The 24,569-nt window shown below is 45.2% G+C and overlaps 1 long non-coding RNA gene across 2 annotated transcripts in view; it reads left to right on the plus strand.

Annotated features, from left to right (window-relative positions):
• The window catches only part of LOC117797447, a 98,810-nt gene extending 74,881 nt beyond the window's left edge, over positions 1-23,929 (plus strand). Inside the window, exons 2-4 of one of the 2 annotated variants that reach the window (XR_004622426.1) lie at positions 6,031-6,128; positions 6,258-6,841; positions 23,584-23,929. This is a non-coding gene — a long non-coding RNA (uncharacterized LOC117797447). Of the gene's footprint in view, positions 1-6,030; positions 6,842-23,583 lie in introns of both variants that reach the window. The other variant, XR_004622425.1, reaches the window with a different exon arrangement.
• The last annotated feature ends 640 nt before the right edge of the window (positions 23,930-24,569 follow it).

Raw genomic sequence — 24,569 nt, forward strand, 5'->3', positions numbered from 1 at the left:
AGAGGATTAAAATCTTAATTAAAAAAGAACTAAGGCAGAATTGAAGGCATGACAGTCAGTGGAACAGAATATCACAGGGGACCAGCAGCCTGTGGGGATCCTGAAAACTCTCAGTTGGCAGATAGTGTCTCAAGTCGCCCCGCAGGTCCAAGCACATAAACATATAGCCACAGAAAAAAAGATGCACCAGGGACTTCAAATGAATCTTGAAGAATGTTTACATGGTCAGTTAGATGAGAAGGGAAGGCATTCAGCATGATTGAAGCCACATTCCAGAGGATCTCTTCCTCAGTCTTTCTGTTTTTCCTTCTCCAAAAATGACTTGCTGTGACAAAGGACTCCTGTGGTAGCCAACTTCTAAGATGGCCCCCAGTGATTCCCCCCTCCTGGTACTCATGCTCATATGTAGTGAGTCCCCTCCCACACGGAATCAGGGCTGGTCTGGATGACCAATGGAAAGTGATGGAGGTGAGGGCACATGGGACTTTCCAGGTTAGCACATAAAGGGGATTGCGCCTACTACTTTGCTCTCTTAAAATGCTCACTCTTAGAGAAGCCAACCACCACATCATGAGAATATTCAAGCAGCCCTTTGTGAAGAGGCCCATGTGTGAAAGGAGCTGAAGTGCCTTTCCAACAGCCAGCACCAACATACAAGTCACGTGAGTGCGCCATCTTGGAGGTGGATCCTCCAGTCCCCGTTAAGCCCTCAGATGAATGCAACTCCAGCTAACCTCAGTCAACAACCTCCTGAGAGATCTTGAACCAGAACCAGCCCAGTCAACTCTTCACAAATTCCTGACCCACAGAAAATATGAGATAATAAATATTTCTTGTTTCAAGCTGGTAAGTTTTAAGTAAAATGTTACATAGCAATACGACTAGAATTCAGACCAGAAAAAAAAACAACCTCCTTAAATCAGTCAAAAAAGGACAAACAACACAATAGAACAATGGGCAAAAGGCTTGAAGAGACACTTCATAAAAAAGGAATATCCAAATGGCCCATAATCATGTTGTTATAGACTGAATGTTTCATGTTCTAGTGTTTTGTGGAAGGCAGACTTTGAAAGCATGCAAGTGGAAACAGAGCTGAAGCTCTCTGTAAGGCAAGTGTTGAAGGCATGGCTGGGCTCCTCCTGACACTTGGAAGAATGAAATGACTCCAAGACAGAATTGTTAAGCAAAAAGGAAGCAGAACTTAGAGATTTGGAAAATTGTCAGCTTATCCATACTGCAAAAAAGGAGAATGTGAAGGATGTGCCCAAGTGACCTAGATAAGGAGGTCAGTGTGAGTCAGCCATCTCTCCAGAAGCTAGGACCTGCCTCCAAGACAGTGGAATAATGACGTCCAAGGCAATTCAGAGAGGCTCGGGCAGCCGCTCCCAGAGCAGCCCCCACGCCCAGTGCAGGGGGCTGGGGGGACACCCAGCACCCACAGGCCCTCACACAGGCCCTCAGCACTCACTGCCCTGTGCCACCTCACCTCGCAGGCTCTGTTCCCCACACTGTGGCACCGCATTCTTTGGCTGCCTTGGTCCGACTCTGGCACAGGGCGGGCAGGCTGCAGTGGCTGCTTTTCTAGAAGCTGATGGTGGCAAATATGGTGGCCTTGGAATCACCTGTCAGCGCTGGTGAGGAATCTGCCCAGCAGACCCCTTCCGTTCCCTACAGGAAGGTGACCTTGCCTGAAACAATCCACTTTTTGCTAGAAACTTCCTTTTCTGCCCCTTTCTGCCTGTAAAAGCCTTCCATTTTGTACAGCTGCATGGAGTTCCTTTCTATCTGCTGGAAAGGATGCTGCCTGATTCATGAATCGTTGCATAAAGCCAATGAGATCTTTAAAATGTACTTGGTTGAATTTTGGTTTTCAGTGCCAGCAGAGCCTCAGGCCCAGGACAGAGGTGGGGACCCAGGCCTGGAACTGCTGTGGGCGGCGTCCCCGAGCTGGGCGGTGATGCGCCACACATGGAAGCCCTCTGAGGCAGTACCGCTGAATGAGCCGCCGGGACCCACAGCGACCAGGCTGTCTCATGGGAGAGTGTTGAGCTCCGGGGCTGGGGGGTGGGGATGGCGTTTCTCTGTTTTGTAGTCTGGGTGCGGATGACATGGACGTGTTCGGTTTGTGCAAATCTGCCTCACTATAAAAAAAGATTCTGAAAGCACCCATTTTCCATGATGTTGTAGAAGGCAAGAAACTCCCAGTTCAGGTCCTGACATCCGTAGTTCTGAAGTCCAGGCTCAAGGGGAAGTCGCTTTTGGATGCTTGTTCCTCTAATTCAGCAGTAGGCAAATTGTAGCTTGCAGGCAAAATCCAGCCAGCCATCGTTTTTCGTAAATCAAGTTTTATTGCGGCACAGACACATCCAGTTACATATGTGTTATCTGGGGCTGCTTTTAGACGGAAATCAGCTCCATGGCCCACAAAGCAAACGGCTCTGATTGGTCGAGAAGCTTCGGATGCTGCTGCATCTCTCACCGCTTCATCCTCTTGACCCTCAATCCTCCCTTCCCCTGGCTCCGGGCTGGGTATGGATGCACGTTACCCAAGCGCAGACACATACCCCAGGTGTTCCTGCAACGTGCGCTCCGAGGTGGGACCATCGGATTGTTCATTTGGCTCACTACTAAGGTGCTCCCGAAGATGTGATTGAATCTGACAACAGTGGCAATTCAGGGCGTGCAGAACAGCTGTGCACATGCAAGCTACTAAGCAGAAAGAGACCTGTAAATGCACAGGTTTTGGAACAGGATATCTGGACAGAATCGTTTTGATCACTAACTTCAACTCCGCATGATCGGAGATGGGCTCTGGGTTCCTACAGCTTTGTTTTTGGTTTTTTGGGGGTTTTTTGTGGCCAAGAGTATGTGACACATGTCAGGTGTTTGGCAATTATATCTTGCTGAATGTGGTCACTAACGTGTAATTACAAAAATCATTCACTGTTAAAAATCAAGAAAATTGTCACTGCCAGACAGGTTCAAGACGTTCGTTTTTCTGAAGTGTTTTCTCTCCCCCATCTATAATCAGCTGTCTTTTAGGCATCATTTTTCCTTAAGAAAGGAGTCAGTGGAATGGAATAAAACACTTTCAAGAGGGATCGTCCAGTAGGTACAACTCTAAGTTTCAATTGAAGAAGTTGGCTGTCTTTTCTGGATTCTTCCAAGGCTTTGCTCTGTGACCTTGGGCTTGCTTAGCCTATCTGGTCTTTCATCTGTAAAAAGTAGATGTTTCAGTTCATGCTCCCTCGACTCCCTCAATTGATGTAGGGAATGATAATTGTTCGTGAAGTTCTTTTAGCTGTCTGGGTGGATGAGAGATGGAATTAACTCCTGTGACAAGGCCAGTACATTTCCACTGCCAGTACTTTGTGATAAAGAGGAGAGCTTAGTGTCCAGACTTGGTCTTAACTTGCACAGTCTCGTGGAGTGATGCAGCCATCATGTGACTTCACATACCTAAGGGAGGCAAAGAGGAGTCTGGGTCAGGAGAAGAATCCCCTTTTGGGTGGGAGAAATTGTACAAAGGCACAAAGGGAAAAAGCTTCTAAAAGTATTTGTTACTTTTTCTTTCTTTCTTTCTTTTCTTCTTCTTTTTTTTTTTTTTTTGCTGGTATTGGTTGAATGTTCAGTTAAACCAAAAACACATATTGAACAATATATAATATTTCAGACTCTATTGTGGATACAAAGACATTTTAGAAACCCTCTGTGTGAGATACAAAAGCTTTCAGAGGAAGAAACCACAAGTCTAAACTCTACCTACACCTGTTACTGGATACGTGATCTGGAGGAACCTACCTAGTTTATCTGAGCCTTAATTTTCCTTTCCAAAAAATGGAGATAATCATCCATTATCCACCCATCCCTTAGCATTGCAGGGAGAAGGGAGTGAAATAAAGGATATAAAGTGCCCAGTAGAACGCCTGGAAAGAAACCAGCAGTAAATCTTAGCCATGTGATTATTGTTGTTATGTTAAACTGGGTTTCACAGTTGAATCTACTTCTGTTAAGAAACAATTTCCAAAACATAGAACACAGAAAGATTACAGTGTGCCCTTTCAGTGCCTGCTAGAACATTACCTACAGGCCCACCTAAGGGGCAGCTAGTGTAGGCAACTTTGTCTGACTTATTATTTTCTTGATGAGACCCAAGTCTTTATCAAATTAAATGATAACGTGTAGAAAATTGGTAAACTGAAAAAGATTTTTGTCAGGTGGAGATGTAAATGATTTCTAACAGAAAAGTATTACGGTTTTAGTACTCCATCAGATATTAACCATTCCATCTCTAACTTGGAGACCTTATTTTGGCATTCTTTCTTTCAGAGACTATAAATACTTCCGGCTTTGGTATTCTCTTTTGAACCAGCAACACCATCCTGCTGGCTGAAACATGTTTATTCACTGTAGGTATGTGCGTTTTGGTTTTAGCTTTTTTGAAAATTATAATCTGAGGGCTTACAGCCTCATCTTTTTTCTCTCTTCTTCGAACTGAGTAGAGGAGGAAGGTATTTGAATCTTCCAGGATGCTCACTGGAGGAGCTGAAGTTGTTCTGATGTGAGAGGGCTAGAATCTTTCGTAACAAAAGATCCACAGTTAAGGCAAAAAGTCATTGTACCTCAGTGCCTAACACGTAATAGAAGAAATGTGCACTCGCCCACCCCCAACACCCACCCCCGTCCTTACACATTAATGTGCCATCACACTTTGAATCTAAAATGTGTCTCTTGTGGACAGCATAGAGTTAAATCTTGTTTTCTTTATCTCGTCTGACAATAACTGCTTTGTCATTGCATTGTCTAAGCCATTATAGTTACTATCTATATGGTTGGATTTATGTCTGCCATTCTGTTTTGTTTTTCAACCATCTCAGATATTTTCTGTTCCTGTCTTCCACCTTTACTATATTCTGTTGTAGTAAGTGGATATTTTCTAGTGTATAATTTTAATTCTTTTAATCATATTTTTACTCTCTCTTTATCTTAGTGGTTGCTCTAAGACTTACAAAATATATCTTAACTTATTATAATCCATTTCAGATATACTAATGTAATCCCAGTAAGATGTACAAACTTTATTCCTATGTAGCTCCATTCCTTACTCCTGTGTGTGCCATTACTGCTATACATATCATGTCTCTGTATGTTAGAAACCAAACAATACATTGTTATAATTATTGCTTTATACAATCTTATGTCTTCTAAAGAAGCTGAGAGAAGAAAGGAGAGCAAGTATATATGTATGGAATTCATTATATTAACCTTCTTATTTACCATTTTTGGATCTCTTCATTCTTCCCGTGGATTCAAGTTAGCATTTGGTGTCATTCCCTTACTCCATACCCTCACAATTTAAATTCTTTATAAAGAATAGACTTTATAGTCTCAGCCTCTGTGAGTGTGTACGTGTGTGGGGCGGGGGGTTCTGGAGAAATAAACATGCCTTCTCTGATTTAGTGTAAGATCTTTGTCAATAAATTTTAACCTTACATCTTCACAAACATTTCTTATTACTTAATCCCACCCTAAATCCTTTCTCCTATAAAATACGTTTAAAACATGAAGAAATCAGAGGTCTTTTTATGGACACTGGCTTATTCAGACAAATGAATGATGGAATGTCCTTTGACTTCAACCTAAAAGCTTTTCCTGGGAAAAGACAAAATTGGTTTTTTGGAGGCTTTTGCTTTAATCTATTTTTCCTAAAGTTGCTGGGAATTTTGACTGGCGACCGCGCTGTCCGTTAGCACACTGTGCATTTTAATTACAAAAGAATCTTGCTCTGGTGACACATTGCCTGCTTTCTCCAAATGAAGGCCTGCACTTCCTTCCACTGCTAGCGATGTTTCCGGTTAGATGAAGAGGTGAGGGAAGGGAGAGAAGGTATCTCTTCTTTGGGCTAAAATATGGGAAAGGATCCTAGCGTTTCTCCTCACAGAGAGGCCACACTGGGTCTGTTTTGAAGCAGTGCTTCCCAAACTTTAGTATTCATATGAATGACCTGTTAAAATGCGGATTCTGATTCAGTTCAAGGACGCTTTGGCCCGGGAACCTGCAATTGGAGTAAGGTGGCGGACAGCGCAGATGTTGCTGGCGGTTGGGAGACCACACCTGAAGCAGCAAGGGTGAGCTCGCCCTCATTCTCGAACTTCCAGTGCCTCATAATCACCTGCGGAGCTTTGACAAACTTCGGGGGCCCATGCTCAAAGATTGCAATTGGAACGATTGTGATTGTGGTGGTCATGCGCGGACAGGTTTGGGAACTTATCGGGAGTTGCAAGTCAAGAGGCCAAGAGATGATGATCAGGCCGGGAGTACCCTGTCCCGGTCCCCTGTCCCCGTGTAACCCACACCAAGTTGGGAATGCTTCCAGAGGTGAGTCTCTTCGTGGCAGGCATGTCCCGGCCATGGCTACCGGGTAAGTCTGCTTTCTCTTGTTTCACATCTACCCACATTCAGTATAACCCTAGGAGAGCTGCCGCCGGGGCACATACCAACCCAGTCATCTGCTGGGGTGCAAGCGATAGAGGGATGCAGCTAGAATGTTGAGAACCAATTGAGAGACTGAAGACACAAATGGACAATGGCCCGACCACATAGGACGACAAAACCCCGACTCAGTGACTGCCAGCTCCCCTATTTTTTGCCCCACTTCCAACACCGGACCAACTGGAGAAAGCCAAATATGCTCCCCAAAGCAATCCCACAAGATGCCCCACTTGTAATATTCTCCTCCAGCTTCCCCATGTCCACAACCTCCGGTCCGGCCACACCCGGAGCCCTCCTGTGGTTCCAGAGACACTTCCACTCCTCTGCCTGTCTTTGAGTCTCTGCCAAGGTAAGTGATGGTGACTGAGTCCCTGGCTCTAAATAAACAGCCTCTGTTCTCTTTAGGGTGGTCTTCGTTATTTATACACGAATGAATCAAAGAGTCTGCTTTTTATTATCACCATGCACCAGCAATTCTAAATAATTTCAGTGATATAATACCTCTCCAAGGTGAGGTGGCCTGGACATATCACCCTGGCCCCCTGGTGATGTCGCTGCTTTTTAGGCACTTTTCCTACTGATTTGTAAACCACAGCGTGGTAGCCAGGCTTGCCTGGACCTCCAGACAGCTCTCTTCTCCCCAAACTTGCTGCATTTTGAGCCCACTGTCTCCACACCAGGGGGCTCCTCCGCTTCCTGAACCCTTCTGACAGCTACAGCCCTGTTCGAGATCACATTTTTTCCCCCAGGAGGTCGCAACCTCTGACTCACTCCTCTCCCCCTTTCTTCCCGGCAGTAGCCCCCCCACCCCTCCCCCCTCTTCAGCCAGCCCAGGGCCAGGCTGTAAACCTCAGCCTTTCACTTTGGTTTCTATTGTTCTATTTCCTGCCAATTGATCCCCGGCCCAGTGGAAATTAACATTTCCAGCGTTGTGTAATTTACATGGGATAATCTAAGTGGGTATTCTCTATGAAAAAAGTGTGGGCATCCTTCAGTAACAGAGTGTGTTATTTAAAGTAAAAAATGCAGGTCATAAACTGCTTCCGAACCAGTTTACTGGTTTCTGATAGGGCACGTTAAGCCTATAGTTATGGTTCTTTTTTTTTTTTTAAACCACTTACTTTTGTTGTTCCGTTTTGCCTCATTCTCCTTCCCCAACGCCACCTATCCTCACCCTCCCCCCTCAAAACATTGAAGTTCTTCACATTTCTGGGGTGTATTGAAAACTCTCACATCGTGAAACCTAACTTGCCAGCATATTCTTCCTACCATGTTGCTTATGCATCAACATAGAGCAGGAGAGGAATAATACGTACAGTGTTAAGAAAAATGATTCAAATCTCAGCAAAAAGGCCGGGAGCGGTCAGGATTTCCTTTCAATGTCATAGCGGCGCTCTGTTTAACGAGCCCAGCCCAGGACCATGGAACTGGCTATAGAAGGTATCTTTGTGTGACTTGATATTTACTATTTGTTACATAAGAACCCCCGACTACGTGAACTTATGTGTTCAGGTGTATATTGTCTGGAAGACATGCAAATCATTTCTGGCTGGTGGAAAAGATCACCCCGAAGGTCGTGGTATCATAGCCCCGTAGGACACGGAGCAGTGTTGTGTGCAACCTGGCAAACTCATGCAAACATCTTTCTTTTTTAATGCCTATAAATAACGCAGCTCCTGCTGCGCTCCTTGCAACACCTTGACTGTCCCATTAAGGAACTGCAGAAAGGCTTTGATGGGAGCCATGTTTTTAACTTCTTGGATATTGCACTTTGAAAAGAGTCCAGAAAAGCCGGCGTAGGAGCCACTCCTGGCCACTATGGGGATGAAGAGCATCTAGGTCCTTCAGGACAGCTGTTTGGAACCCTTTCATAGAGTCCCCCCCTCAGAGTTATTTTTTTTTTCCACCTATACTATTAACGTCCCTCCGGGAACCAGAGCCCCGGAAAAGCTTTTCCACAACATTACTGAACACGTAAATAACATTTGTGGCCTGCACCGTGCCTGGTAAAGCACCCCTGGCACACGATGAAAGAGCCGCAGAGCGCAGTGGGTTTTCCAGCGACCGGCCCACCAGCAACCAGTGTGAAGGAGGAAAAGTAACCGGTTTTTCCAGAATGATAAGGGAGTAATGAAACAACCCACTCGAGTCTAAGCGGCGGCCACAAACACGTGTTGGAATGGCAGCAATTTCACAGCACCCTGGAAAAGCCCAGATCCCTAGCAAGTTCTAACAGCAAGGCCAGGACAGACCTTAGCCTCCGGGAAGGGGCGCACGCTTGCTTGTGAAATTTGTTGGCAATAAAATATTTGAACAGCTGGGGTCCCGCGCAGAGTTCTGACATGGGCTATTTTATACAAAGGAGTCTTTTTCTGCTCTTCCCACTCCAAAATGGAAAGGTCTTTTATGTTTTTATTGAAAAAGTAGCCAATGGGCCCAAAAGGTCAGTTGGGCTATTCGTTCTCTGGCTTAACACAATTCCTTGTTAGTGCTGTGTTTTCAAATCACCTGGAGTACATTTAAGTGGATTTTTCTAAGATAAAAGGAATTTCAGTTTTTGAAGGTATTAGAAGGCACGTTTGTCTCATCGTTGTGCTGTTGGTATTCAGGCCGCTGTTTGCACGCGGGCCACTGTTTTATGTGCTATGAAATCATGTCACCTGCCTCTGAAGGCTTGGCTGGAAGGAAATGGCTGCTTGGGAGAGACTGCTGGTGTCGATCTCGATCATTCAGATCTCAGAACTTAAAGGTTTTTCCACTTTGTTTTGGTTTGAAATATTAAGGTGACCAAGTGAGAACATAAATGAAAAGCTTATTTAAAAGTCTTTCTCCTTCGCTAAAAATACCCAGAATCCTTCCATGCTCTTTTTTTTTTTTTTTAAATTTATTTGAGAGAGCATGAGGTTTGGGGGGCAGGGGAGAGGCAGAGGGAGAAGCAGACTCCCTGCTGAGCAGGGACCCTCCCCACCCACCCACCCCCCTCCGCCCCAAGCATGACCTGAGCTGAAGGCACAGGCTTAACGACTGTGCCCCCATTCCATGCTTTGGTAACTCTTTAGTGAAGCTGTCTTGTATTTATTAGCAGAAATGCAAAAGGGTTAGCCAGGGCCGAGAGCAGTGCCCTTGTAATTGCTGGTTGAATTTTCTTAACTAATAAAAGCACCCTAAATGGTCAGTTTGTATACATTTCATTTTGCCTTAGTCTAAGAATTTATCTGTGCCCAAATAGATCTAGAAAGCCGAGCCGAGGAATAGGGTAGGTCAAGGGTTTTACTATTACCGTTCTGCAGGGCCAAGCAGTACCTTTGTCCATCCTTGGACCTGAAAAATGTTTTTTGATCAGGGGTCCCCTACCCCCGTGGTCAGTCCCCAGATCAGTGATGTGTTCACTGGACATTCACTGCCTTCCGAGCTGCCGACAGGCTGGTCTGTTTGTTCCTGGCTTTCTCTGGCTCCCCCTCTTCCCACGCAGGAGGTTACTTGTCAGGAAGGAAACACAGGAATACAAAGACCCTAAACCTACAGGGTTTTCCTTAAATGACTTTAATGCTGCTTATTTTGCAATAGATTGAGAAGATCTCCCTAAAATTTGCTGCTTCCTTTTGGAGGTATTAGGTCAGGCTTTTCTCTTGCATTTCCAGAAAATTCCGTCTTCGAAGAGTTGCATGCTCTTGCCCCGTCCGGCTAACAGGTTCCGGTTAGGGGTCTGCCTGACCCCCTCTGGCTTTCATGCTGCTTTTGATACTCAAATTACCTGTTCCGCAGGAAAACCTTCACTTACTGCTTCAAATTGGATTTGTAAAGGTTGTATTAATTGAAGAGGAGGAACTTGTCCGTTTTTCCCTTTTGCCCTGCCATGAAGCTAAGATTAATGGCCCCACATAAATTGTTGGTCTGCTCCTTTATCTGCAATACCTGAAAAGTTCTGACCCCATAATACAGGTAATGAAAGTCAGCGGGAGCAAATAAATCAGCTTCAAGTGGGTCAGTTCATTAGAATAGCTTGCTTTGTTGCATTTGTCTTGAACCCCTGGAATCTCGACTCTACCCCTTCTAGTTCGGAGGCACGGCTGCCCTGACCCCCACCTGTGCCCCTCCTCCTTCCTCAGGGCAAGCTGCTGCTCCTGAGTTGGGGTAGGTGGCAAGCTCCTTGCCTGTTAGTGTCAGTGTTTTCCTTTGGCCTGCTCTCCTTCTCACAAGCCTCACCGCCTGTCAGGGGAGACCTGGATCCTCTCACTGCCCTGAGGCCTAGAGAATGCGTTGACCTCCCTCCGGGGGGAGGGGCCCCCACTTCAGCCTCTACGCTGCTCTCCAACATGGTAGCCACGAGCCACACTGTAGCTACTGGGCGCTTGAAATGTGGCCAGTCGGAACGGAGATGTGCAGGACGTGTAAAATTCACACCAAATTCCAAAGACTGCATACAAAGTAAGTGAAAGAATATCAAATACCTGAATGATTTTTACAGATTATACATTGAAATAATATTTTGCATCTATTGGCTTCAACGAAATGTATTATTAAAACTAACCTCACCATCTTCTATTTATTTTATTATTATTTTTTTTAATGTGGCCACTAGAAACGTAAAATTCCCTATGTGGCTTGCATGTGCGGCTCCCGGTCCATTCCCATTGGGCCGCGCCTGCCCCCCATTCACTATTTCTCTGCCTCTTTCCACCTGTCATGCCCCCCCCCAACACTCCTCGGTCGTCCTCTGGGCTGGGGTTACCACTCTTCTCCATGCAATTCTTAACTCTCTGCCAAGACATTTGGAACCGTAGCTACACGAAGCCAGTAAGGATTCATTGGGCAATTACTGTTGTCAGGTGCTTTGAGGCTGTGGATCTGTATTTCCTTCAAGAGTAAGAAACCGATTGCAAAGAAGGTATCATCTATTGAGAAGGAAGGGATTATAAACCAACAGGACAAAACGAGAAAAGTTCTGGAACAGGTCGATGTGCAGTTCACTCGCCTGTGGTTATCGGAGGGGGCCCCGGGAGACAGAGGTGGAAAGTGCCCGGCAGGACCGGATGACAGAGCGCCAGGAGGCCAGGGCGGCAGGGCTGCAGAGGGGTGCGGGGGGCAGCCAGCGCTCACGGCCCGGGGCCCCCGCGTGGTCAAGCCGCAGGGGACCCGATGACCGCGGGAGGGGAGGATGGGCTGGTGGGGGGTACGGCCGCGGTGCCGCCGGCTCCGGGGGCCCGGAGAGCAGGTCTGGGTGCCGAAGCCGGAGCGGGGCCCCGCGCAGAGGCCGACGCAGGACAGGGGCGGAGTGCCGAGGGTCTCAGCCCCCAAGCCGGATCCGTGCTGAGCCGGTCACGCGTCTCTGTGAGCACCCGCGGGCACTGGCGGGGGGAAGGGGCCGGAGAACTTGCTCGTGGGTCACAGCTTCCACAGACGTCCGCAAGTCTGCTCTCTGACAGGAGAGCTGCCTGTGCGCTCGAGCTGAGCAGAAGCAATGACCTGGTTCACCGGCCTCCAAGCCGGCCGCTCGCCAGGGCAGAACCCCGACGTTTATCAAAAGTGAAAACTCGTTCTCCGGTCAACGCCTTACTTGTCAGAACCTTCTCTCCACCTCTCTGTGACAGGAAATCCAGGGTAATGAGCAGGTAGGGAGCCCATGTATTGCCTCGGTTCTTGAAACCCAGAGACAACGTGTTGGAGGACCCACCCTCTCAGCCCAGGGATCTTGCAGACCTTTGCGGGGGGGGCCCCCCAAGACTGGATTTCCGATGGCAGGCAGCTGCGCGTCCGCAGCTTTCACCGCCATGTGTGGACAGGGTCTTCAGGGGGAAGGAAGGCCTTGCTCCAAAAAAAAAAAGTCAACATTGGGGTGCAGTTTATTTTATAAGGAAAGTTAAGGCAGAATCTCTCTACCAAGCCAAGGCCAGAGCATTGCTTAGGGATTTTGAGCTCATGAGATTACAGGGGGAACTTAAAAAACGACTACCACATCAAAGAGCTGCACCCGGGAGAGTCTGATGTCATTGGCCTCATCTGGGCTTTTTTTTTTTGAGCACTCCCAGGTGATTCCAATCTGCCGCCAACGTTGAAAACCTGAAAACCATTGAGTTAGACTTTGAAAGTCCATTTTATTTTATTGTTTTATTTATTTTTATTTGTTTATTTGCACTTGGCACTGATTTTCTGCCTGAAGTGGGAAGAGGGAAAATTGAGGTGGTTGATTCAAGGCTTAAGAAATCAAATGGACCAGTCCAAAGCGGTGGATAAAGTCCGAGGTGTGGCCGGGACGGAGAAATCAGGACTGCAGCAGGAAAGCTCTTGGAGTGGGCTCCTCACTTACTGGACTTCTTTATTGCTCAGCAAAAGCCACGGCAATTGTCCTGAAAGAGCCAGAAAGACGCAGTTGCAGATCGATTTCTCTAAGGCCGGTGGTCCTCAAGTAGATCAGCCGGAGGGGCTTGAAAAAACATTGATTGCTCAATCCCACCCCCAGAATTGCAGGTTCTCTAGGCGGGGAGACACCAGAAAATGTAGATTTCCAACCAGATCCCAGGTGATGCTGCTGGCCCCGGAAGGTAGGGAAAAAGAGAATTATTTCAAATGAAAACTCAGCAGAAAGCAGCCGGTGTTTACAGCGAGCACCCACTGTGTGCTAGCACCAGGCCACACCTGGGGTTCCGGAGGAGGGGCCGGAACTCCTGCCCCCCATAGCTTGACTGTCTAGAGACCGAGACCCAGAGTCCCTGGAGAGGACTTCCAGTTTCTTCTTGGAGATGGACAGGGCTAAAGAAAGCATGGCTCACGTCCTTACAATATCGAACACACAGACAAGCTGCAAGTTCAAACTTCCCTTGAATCTGTCAGACGCCTGGGGCTGTGCGGCGAACAACTAACCCAGAATGGAAGAACGGACGGACATCTGCAGCAACAGACGGGACGTAAGCCCTTACTTCCTTGGGGCAGATGCTATAAGAATTTGGTAGAATTTTTTTTTAAGTTTGTTTTTTAAAATGATTTTTGTGGAGGTCCTCTGTGGGTTTTGGGCCACAATTTGAAATTCATTTTGAGACAAGATCCCCAGTTTTGCCCCTTCCAGTTTCCCCAAATGATAGCCGGGCCATAGGGTAGGAGTGATGGGGGGAAATATGAAAAGCCCCCAAACCTTCCGTTGTATCAGGGTCCTTCAAGCCAGGAATGAAACTGGATGAGTTTGAGCAGTGGAAGGAAGCCTATAGTTTGGGGTGCCAGAAGGGCCAGCTGGAAGAAGCCCAGTCAGCAGCACGCACACGGATTGCTGCCAATGTTATTTGTGCTGACAAGCTACGCCAAGTATGGATCAACAAGGATGCTTTTTACCAGCAACGTCTACCATTGGTGGGCGTGCCCCTTTGTGGGGGGGGACGTCCTTAGAGCTTTTCTCTCCTGACACTGTTTGCTTTCTAGCACCATCCCATGCACCGCCTTGCAGTAAATCCAACCTGCGTCCTTACAATAAAAGAAGTCGAGTAAGTGTAGAGTCTTAAAAATTGCCAATCGCTGGGCAACTCCTGTAACTTTTTCTTTTTTTTTTTTAAAGATTTTATTTATTTTATTTATTTGACAGAGATAGAGACAGCCAGTGAGAGAGGGAACACAAGCAGGGGGAGTGGGAGAGGAAGAAGCAGGCTCACAGCAGAGGAGCCTGATGTGGGGCTTGATCGCATAACGCCGGGATCACGCCCTGAGCCGAAGGCAGCCGCTTAACCGCTGTGCCACCCAGGCGCCCCAACTCCTGTAACTTTTTCTATACATAAAAGTTTTAGCCTTGGATGTCTGAGAGAAATCTGGAATGCTATTGGAAGCTCTGAAATCTGAAAACATTTTACTGGACTTTCTGAATTCTTTAACACAAAGCCCATGAAAGTATATCATTTTTCTTTCCTGGGGATTTTTGGATAACATAAAAGAGTTTCATGGAAAAAATGTTCATCTTCCAGAAAATGCTAATAACCATTTGCTGCTTCTCAATGAGAGGCCGATAGAAGTCAGGCTAACTGGAGAAGGGAAGGGCAATTCTTCATCTCCTTTATGCTCCTTATTCATTTGTATCTTATTCTTCATACCTTTCAGGATTTTTCTCTCTCTCTCTGTAGCCCATACTCACTGGAAAGATACCCGACTCAGCTCTTCTCAGAATTTGTGTGGACGATTTTTACTTCCTGTGAATCTTTTATTGCCTAAACCATCCTTTTTCTACCACACAGCTTGGCCCACATACTGGGAACCGGGGTGGGGGGAGATGTAGGCCCTGAATTAAGAAATGTTCTCTCTTTAGTTGTCAGCATAAAATAAACTTTCTAGAATTTCCAGGAATTCATCAGTAATCTATGGTGAATTCTTGGTATTTTCCTGGAATCATTCATTTCCACTCATCCTCCCTTCAAGCTAATTGCATCGTTTAGAGAGGAACCAAACCCATTTTCCAAATATCTGGAGTTGTGAGTCTTCCACATTCTATGCTCAAACGGAAATACTGACTAACTGTCCCATACACGGTCGCCGCTCTTGCCAGCCTTGGTTTGGATCTGCCAAAGGAGCCTCACATCTAGAGTCTTTAAACTGCACAGTTGTGACCCTATTCCCAGTTCCATATTCTGGGCCCCACATAAACCGCCCAACATACAGATTCACATTTAATTTGAGAACTCTCTTGGAACTGGCCAACTTCTCCCCACCAGCAATTAAATCAGGTCCAAATCCGGTATCCTGAGCTGGCATCGACCTCAAGTTGACCCTTTGTGTCTACTCCCACCTTAACGCCAGTACTGAGTTGGTACGCGAGATCGAGGTGCCGCAAAATAGGCCTGGGCTGAAAACGCCTGGAATAACTGGCCACCTCCCACATTTCCCTGGCATTGGCTTACCATTTGGGTTGAAGAAGGTGATCTTTGTGAGTGACCAACCAAAGCAAAGCATGACATATGATTTCTTTCCCATGGACATTCACATGGATTTCTAAAAGTCCTTACATACCCCAGAACTAAAAGCTTCATGTCCCAGGAGAATAAATATATCTACCCCCCACACACACATACAGTCACTCACACATAATCACACAAATAAGTCACAGAAGAGTATCACCGCACGGGAAAGGGATTACGTTAATGAAATGCTAAACCAAGTATCGGTGTCCATTTGCTCATTCTTGTTAGGATTAAACTGAAAGCTGTTTATCTGCCGCTAGTCGCTCAGGGATAGATCTTGGCTTTACTTTTGTAAGAGATTCTTGGCACAGTTTCATTGTTAGGGATACAGGATCCAAGACAAAAAAGAAATTGTCCTGAAGGAGTATAAAGAGTTATGGTCCTCAGATCTTTATCTGTCTTGATGTTTGGAAAACTTGCTTCGAGAGCAATAACATGGGGCTGGAGAAGAAGGACGGGCAGGAAGGGGAAGCTGAGACAGCCGCCAGGAAGCTGGGGGCTAGCAGCTCTTGTCTTTTCCTGAGCAGGGGAATACAAATAGACAAGAGTTATAAATACATGCGTGTAAAACCACAGTGTGTCTGAGCAGAGCGGGATGGTGCTGAGCCCGTATTGCTTGTGTGGAGGGACAACTGAAATTCATTCATGAAAAGTTCATGAAGACAAAGTTACTGCACTCAGCATGGCATTGGTCCCTAACATGGTCTTCCCCAAGTTGTATCAGGTCTCCCTCTCCATCAATTTGCACTGAACCAGCAGAGCGAGTACCAACTTCTCTTGATTTCTGCTTTTCAACCTTAAACCGAGGTGTGCTTCGTGGTGACAACAGCTCTGAACCAAAGGCCACAAGGACAACCTTGCAGGCCTGAATGGCACATCCGCCTGGCTTCATCTTTATGCGGAAGTCCTCGTTTATGCCTTCTCTCTTGGCTCTTGCAAGAGCTATACAACATAGCTATACAACATAGCTGTTTATACTTCGCTTTTTAGAATCAGAGTGAAGGTGGGGCGCTTGGGTGGCTCAGTGGGTTAAGCGTCTGCCTTCGGCTCAGGTCATGATCTCAGTGTCCTGGGATCCGGCCCCGCATTGGGCACCCTGCTCAGCGGGGAGTCTGCTTCTCCAGCTACCCCCCCTGCCCCCAGTCATGCTCTCGCTCTCAAATAAATGAATAAGAATCTTAAAAAAAAAAAAAGAATCAAAGTAAAGGCAACAGCCATCTTAGACTTTTGCTCTTTCAATATAGACATCATAAATATGAACTCCTTCTTTCTTTGCTTTTCGCTTGGGGCCTGTCGCTGTCCAAATGTGTGAAGAGTATGCCTTAATGGGGAAAATTACTACCAAAAAGAGTCTTCAGGTCAATTTTTTCCACCACCCGATGGATAAAAATGCTCAGACTGCATTAAAATCAGTTTGATCATTTATCAAAATTATTGACTCCATAATATACTAGACACCATCCTGGGCACTGGGCACAATGCAGCAAATAAAATAGGACAGAAATCCCTGCTCGCCTGAAATTTATATTCCAGTGGTGATATAGGGAAAGATGAAAGAAGGGAAGAGGATGGGGAAAGCCAGCGGTCACGGTGATAGGGCGATTTTATCGAGGTCGGTGATGTTTGAGCAAAGAACTGAAGGAGAAAAAGGGAGACAAGTAGATGTGTGGGGCAGCGGATTGCTGGAAAAGGAAGTGGCGAGCAAGAAGGCCATGCAGGAGAGGGCGGCCTGGTGCAGGTGCATGGGNGGGCGGGGGGGGGGGGGGGGGGGGGGGGGGGGGGGGGGGGGGGTGCTGCAGGGAGTAAGGGAGGAGGGGAAGTAGCTGTGAAATAACAATTAACATTTCAAAAAAGTGTTCTTTCTCAACGTGATTCTTAACCAAATTACTTTTCTGATTTTTCCTTCTCCATCCTGACAAGATTAATGACTTGAGGTGTCAGCTGTATTATCACTAGAAATATTAGAAATTATGATAAGGCTGTGCTATCTCATCTACTTTCCAGCATTACATTGATTATTATCCTAATCATGATCATCTCCACTGTGACCACCAGGAGCACAGGGGCTCCACAGTTTACATCCTCTCATTTGCCCCTGCAATAATGCCTGGGTAACTGTTATTTCCCATTTCGCAGATAGAGAAATTTTTCAGATGAGTAGGTGACTTGCCTAAAACCGCTCAGCTAGTAAACGCTGGTGGAGCGTGGACTAGAAACTCGGTATTATTTTAGCTCAGTACTACACACTGCCTCAATGCCCGCGGCATTCAGTGTGCCTGCTCATACCCTCTATGCTCTTTCCTTTCAAAAGGAAACATTTGTAGCTGGAAAAGATGGGTTTACCAAATAAGGACAAAGTAAACTGAACAATGACATTTATTTCAGTGTTCTATATCATAGTGAAAAATGAGAAACAACCTGTGAGTCCAATAATGAGAAATGGATAAGTATGGTGGGCTGAATAATGGCCACCCTAGGAGGTCCGAGTCCTAATTCCTGAGACCTGTGAGTATGTCGCCTCACAGGGCAGAGGGGAAGGGGGCTGGGCTGGGCCAGAGTAAGGCTGCAGGTGGGATTAAGATGGCTAATCAGAGAGATTATCCAGTGGCCCCCTGCAATCATGAGTGTCCTTAAAAGTAGAAGTGGAAAAAAGGCACAGAGAGAGGCCATGTTGTTGGCTTTGAACTTGGAGGAAGGCCCACAAACTGAGGAACTCATGTGTCTTTTAGAAGCTGCAGAGGGCAAGGAAATATTCTTTCGGAGCCTCCCGAAGGAACGCAGCCTTGCGGATGCCTGGGCTTCAGCCTGGTGAGGCCCATGTTGGACAGCTGACCTCCAGAGCTGTCAGATAAATCATCCATGTGTTGATTTTTAAAAAAAGATTTTATGTATTTATTTCAGAGAGAGAGAGCAGGAGCAGGAGGGCAGAGGGAGAGGGAGAAGCAGACTCCCTGCTGAGCAGGGAGTCCGACATGGGGCTCGATCCCAGGACAGTGGGATCATGACCTGAGCCGAAGGAAGACACTTAACGGACTGAGACACCCAGGCGCCCCAAATCCCTGTGGTTTAAGCTGTTCCGTTTGTGCTAGTTGTTACAGCAGCAATAGAAAACTAATACAGCAAGTCAGTATGGACTGCGTGCTTCAGGGTCTGTCTTGCACGCATTTCAATACTTACGAGGTCTAGGTGGTAACACGGAACAGTTTTAGGATCTACGTTTAAAAAGCATTACACAGACATGTACACACAGGGTGGTTAAAGTTATGCTTGGAAAACAAAGAGACAAAAACTAGTTGGGTGGCTGTAAAATGTGGGAGAAATTTGGCAAAAATGTAAACAATGGGTAATGTGAGTGGTGAAATGGCGCCGATTCAGTTTTCTTTCAAATTTTATACATTTTTCAAATTTCCTTTACGGGCCTGTATGGAGAAAATACGAAAATGAAGTTGGAGGTTGATTTATGAAAGTAAAAATCCCATTCAGAGAACCGTAATGATAAATGTTGCCCAGACAGAACACTATCAATCATGACATCGGTGGGAAAATCGCATATTCTTTCCTATTTTATCTAGGAAGCCGTATGGAGAAACAGTTATCGTTTTAGCAGCTGGTACCAGAATTTCTAGGTAGGGAGAGATCTGCCTTAATTGAGAAGTTGAAAAGAAGCGTTAGCAAGGTCTCAGGAGAGAAGGCAGCCCTCAGGCCCGCATGTCGCATTGCACGGTAGAGAGGGAGCTGCAGGAGCAGGGGGACCGAGGCCTTTTGGGGATGGGGTCAGAAGAAGGTGGGGTTGGAAGAAGATCTTTGAAGGAAAACACATACCTGCAGCATTGTTTTCGAAGGAGCTCAGTGTGCCGTAGATTGGGTAGCTCCTCATCACCCCAAATCTTCAGCAAAACTGTGACTTACCCACAGTGGGTTGGATTTCAGGGGGAAATGCTATTAAGATGCGTGAGGCCCAGGTCGATGGGGAGAGAGAGCTGAGATCTGAATCCCATGTCCCTTCAAGATGCGGTTGGTGTGCCTACCCTGTGCGTGACGAAACAGCAAGTGTTTACAGGGCATTTCCTATATAAAACCATTTTAGAAGCCAGCCCCTGGATTCCCTGGGATCTGTGCCAGCTTGTTGCAAAGCAACCACGACCCGGATCCCCGAGGAGCCGATGGAAGGCTCCCCGCTGCTGTTCCCCAGGCTCCGAACAGCTCCTCACTCTCCGGCGTGAGGTGGTTTCAGAGCCAGGAACCTGCAGTTATTCCGAGGAGTCGTGGCACTCGGGCTGTCTCCAAAAGCCCAGAAGATGCTGGAAGGGGAGGTTGTTAGAGAACCCGTGGAGGATTCTACAGCCCCCAGGGTGCTCTTGAGAGCTGAACAAACTTAACTCCCCTAGACACTCCAGAAACAGTTCAGAACTCCTGAGATGCCCATGATTGAAAACAAGGAGCCTTCCCTAGAGATTCTTGGGGTCAAATCCATCTTTATTCACAGTGGTCTCTCCAGAGTGGCAGTGGCTTCTTAGGTTTTCTCCAGTCCTCTTTGGAGGGCTTAATGCACCAGAACTCCCTTGGGATCAGATGGTATCCCAGAGGTGTGATGTCTGCAGTGGGTGGCCAACTTTGTCGCCAAAAATGTGGGGAAGTAGCAATGGTAATACCAGCGTGTGTGTGTGTGTGTGTGTGTGTGTGTGTGTTCATGAGCACACACATGTACACAATTAAGCCTACTTGTGCCTGTTGGGCAGATAGGAGTGGATCCAGATTTTGTGGGCCTGAGACATGATTTTGAGGGCCCTTTTTTTAGAAAAAAGAACACTATATTACAAATTCAAGATTAAGTGTAAAAAGTCAAATACATATTTAGGATGAGAAAAAAGATTGCAACAAATGACAAATATCAAAAAAGCTTACAAATACCAAAAGCGTCACAAAATCTGGAAAAATAACATATGTTAATTAACTCCCTGGCACACCTGTATAATACTTTTCCTACATTTTTTAGCTGCATTTTCTTTGATCAGCTCTTCAAATGACAATGCTTTTTTTTTTTTTTAAGATTTTATGTATTTATTTGAGAGAGAGAGCATGTGCACATGTGCAAACACATGTGGGGGGAAAGGGCCAGAGGGAGAGGGGAAGCAGACCCTCCCACTAAACAAAGAGCCCTATGTGGGGCTTGATGTGGGGCTCGATCCCAGGACCCTGAGATCATGACCCAAGCTAAAGGCAGACACCTAACTGACTGAGCCACCGAGGTGCCCCAAGCATGATTGATTTTTATAAAAATTATTGATAGTATAGAAATTGATTTCCAGCTTCCCAATTCATTTTCAAGTCGAAATGACATTCATTGCCAAAAATGTTACATAAATTTTTAGAATCTGTTGCCAAGCTTGGAAGACCTATCAAATTTCTTGCATGTATGAGCTCTCAGATTTCAGGGCATTTCAAGTTTCCTTACAAAATAACTAACCTTAAACATTCTTTGAACTGATGACCCTTATTAAACCACGTGTCAATGATGGCCTTGTTTAGTGGTATACTATTTTTGTGTTAATCATTGTCGGTATCAGTATTTCTTTTTTTTTTTTTTGAAGATTTTATTTATTTGTCAGAGAGAGAGCAAGCACAAGCAGGGGGAGTGGCAGGCAGAGGGAGAAGCAGGCTCCCCGCTGAGCAGGGAGCCTGACATGGGCCTCTATCCCAGGACCCTGGGATCATGACCCGAGCCAAAGGCAGACACTTAACTGACTGAGCCACCCAGGCGCCCCTTGGTATCAGTATTTCTTATCAAATTGGCAAGAAATTTAGTTTTCTTCATCCGTATTTATATGATTTGCTTTTTTTTTTTTTAATGAACTGGATTAGCAAACAATCCAAATGCCTATTCATTGCTCCTATTCAAAATTTATTTCTTCCTCTTCATGTATTATTGATTTTGTTATGTTCTAAAAGGATCCTTTAATTGTAATTCCTTTCTCCATATCAGTATAATTTCTATTGATTTCAAATATATATCATATACATGGTATGTCTTTCTACTGATTTCATATATATATTCTTTACTCATATAATGAAATGACATACATGCAATATATATTATATGTAGTGAAATCCATATCATATGAAAATATATTTCATATATTTGAAAATAAATATTGTATGAAATATGTTTCACACGCACATATAATTTCACTGTATAATGAGCTTATAACTGTATACACTGAGCTATCATCGTCTGCTCCTGATGGGAGAGAACTTCCGTTTTAACTTGAGGTTACTGAGAACTAATCTTCTACTTATAATTCGACTCACCTCACAATTGGAAGGTTCTCCACAGGCGAGCTTCTGGCTTTCGGTATTTCGAACTTGCTTTCTCCTTCACTACCCCGTTCTTCTGCGGCTTCTAGGCATGACAGCACACGTTAATAGTTTTTGCCTCTGGCCCTAAATGTCATGATTCCAGGTGAGTCATGCCAGGAGAAGATGGAAGTATTCCTGAAAGCCACTCCTACATCAGGATGACTAGAAATAACGTAGTATAAAATACAAATATTTCCTGCTAAACCCACTCTCTCTTAGTCAGATTTTGAAAATGTCATGGCCATCTCCAGGGCCACCCAATACAAGGACGGGGAGTCATAGTGGAAAGAGACAGTAGACTTCACTAATTGTGGGTGAAACATATTACTTTTGCAAATTTCACAAAAACATATGAGCATGTGGAGACATTGCCTTGGAAAGGGCCCAGGTGTGCTGTGAGCCATTAAGCTTCATTAGTCTCCTGATCAATCCACTTCAGGGAACAAGAGTAGGTAACTGGGTGATGCATTCTATTAGAACCTTCTCTATCCTCTATTGTTGAATCCACCTATGGTTTTGCATATGCGTATATTTTAAGACACACTCATACGTGCCATATCTCTTTCACTCATCATCCCAACATTTCCAGTGAAAACAGCTATGTTAGAACCATAGTTTAAAGCAATTTACAGGGGCACCAGCGTGGCTCATTTGTTTAAGCGTCTGCCTTCGGCTCACGTCATGATCTCAGAGTCCTGGGATCTAGTTCCGTATCCGTGGGCTCCCTGCTCAGTGGGGATCCTGCTTCTCCCTCTCCCTCTGACCCTCCCTCCTGCTTGTGCTCTCTCTCTCTAATAAATAAATAAATAAACAAATAAAATCTTTTAAAAAATGTTTAAAGCAATCTATTACAAACAGAAACAATTTTTAACAGTTATTTTTCCCGAATGAAGCAAGAATTGTACTTTCAAGTTGAGAAAGAAATTTTTACGTGGTGATTTCAATAAAGCCAATACTTTGCCAGGAGTATAGGAGACTTTAAAAGAAATAAAATTATTTCTACACTACCACAGTGATAAAAGTTTCTGCCTATTATGAAAACAAAACTTTGAATAAAGAGTAAAACAGGCCACCAGAAAGTTGTTCAAAAGGCTTTATTCTTTTGACTAACAATGCTTGCCATTTGAATAAGATTTTTTCTGTCTAAATCTCATCTGCAAAGCTTTATAAAATGAATCTAGATTTATTAATCATCCCTGTATCTTTCATCAGCAGCCCAAAAAATCTTAATAAAGACTCCACTGACATTAGAAGTTCCATTGCAAGAAGAAAGACTCTTCGTGTAGATTCATATGGCGGGGATCAATCTGTGTCCTCCTGGTTCTTAGTGAATTCTTTCCGGTCCGTGTGTGTGTATGTGTGTGAATGTGTGTTTCTCTTACACACAACCCAACCAAACACTTCCTTTTGCAAATATTATGATTATCATTATCTCTGTTGCACCAGGGGAATTTTCAGCATTCTAAAAATAATTTCTATTCTATGGAGTCCGAATGTTTTTAGTTACTGCTGCGCAAACAGTGGGGTTTCACATCAGATCCATTCTGAAATGCTATTAAATAAAGACTCAGAAGATGACAAAAATACGAACAATGCTTTGAAAATTAGGATAACTAGACCTGATTAAAATCAACTTCTATACTAGCGAAAGGATAAAATCCTAGTGTAATGGTTGACCTCCAAGGCCTCATAAAAACCTGTTTCCTTTCTCTCTTCCTCATCTTCTGTTTGCTTCCTTTCTCACTGTCCTTTTTTTTTTTTTTTTTTNTTTTTTTTTTTTTTTTTTTTTTCTGTACTTTAACAGCAGCCAGGACTGGTTTCAGCCCCATGCTTAACCCCTTGTCTGCCGGCCTTCATCAGAAATCCTCAGCCTGGGAGTAAGGAGCCAGGAAGGCTCTAGACAAAATGTCCACCTTAAGGCAAGTGATTTGCTTCTTGTTCTCTTCCCAAGTCATCTGCTGTTGATTTTAGATTTTTGTACAACTGGATGAACATTTCCTCCCTCACTTGTACACATTCCAGGATAGAGATAAGCAATTTGTTTTATTATCCCCTTCAACCATGCAAAATTAACTTTTTCAATGTGATTCATTTTGCTTATAAATACCACAAAGAAGACTAGTTACTGAAGTCTAAAAATTGCTCAATTCTTATAAAAAGCTTGGTGGTAGGGGGCGCCTGGGTGGCACAGCAGTTAAGCGTCTGCCTTCGGCTCAGGGCGTGATCCTGGCGTTCTGGGATCGAGCCCCACATCAGGCTCCTCCGCTATGAGCCTGCTTCTTCCTCTCCCATTCCCCCTGCTTGTGTTCCCTCTCTCGCTGGCTGTCTCTATCTCTGTTGAATAAATAAATAAAATCTTAAAAAAAAAAAAAAGCTTGGTGGTAAAAATTACTATTCGTGGAGATTACCCAAGGAAAGTAAAATCCACTGGTGATTCTAGATATTCACAGACCCCAGGTTAAGGACCTTTGTGGTAACTGATAGTGTATGTTAGCTACGGCTGCATAACAGTGGTTCGGGAGCATACAACAATTATCTGTGTTTTCATGCATTGGTCTGTGGATCAGCTACAGCTTGGTGGCGCTCATCTGGGGTAGGAGGGCCTGGCTCCAGGCTGCAGGCTGGTTTTCGGTCTGCTCCATGTGTTTCTTCACTTCCCTTGAACCAGAGCTAGTTGAGGCATGTTTTTCTCATGGTGAATCACAGTGGCCTAAGAGGTCAAGCCCAACCATACGTGTGCCCTTAAAACTTGAAAGCTCCAGTCAAGTTTGCCAGCTTTCCACTGGCTAA

This window comes from Ailuropoda melanoleuca, chromosome X (assembly GCF_002007445.2).
Source record: "Ailuropoda melanoleuca isolate Jingjing chromosome X, ASM200744v2, whole genome shotgun sequence".
In the NCBI taxonomy this organism is placed as follows: domain Eukaryota; kingdom Metazoa; phylum Chordata; class Mammalia; order Carnivora; family Ursidae; genus Ailuropoda; species Ailuropoda melanoleuca.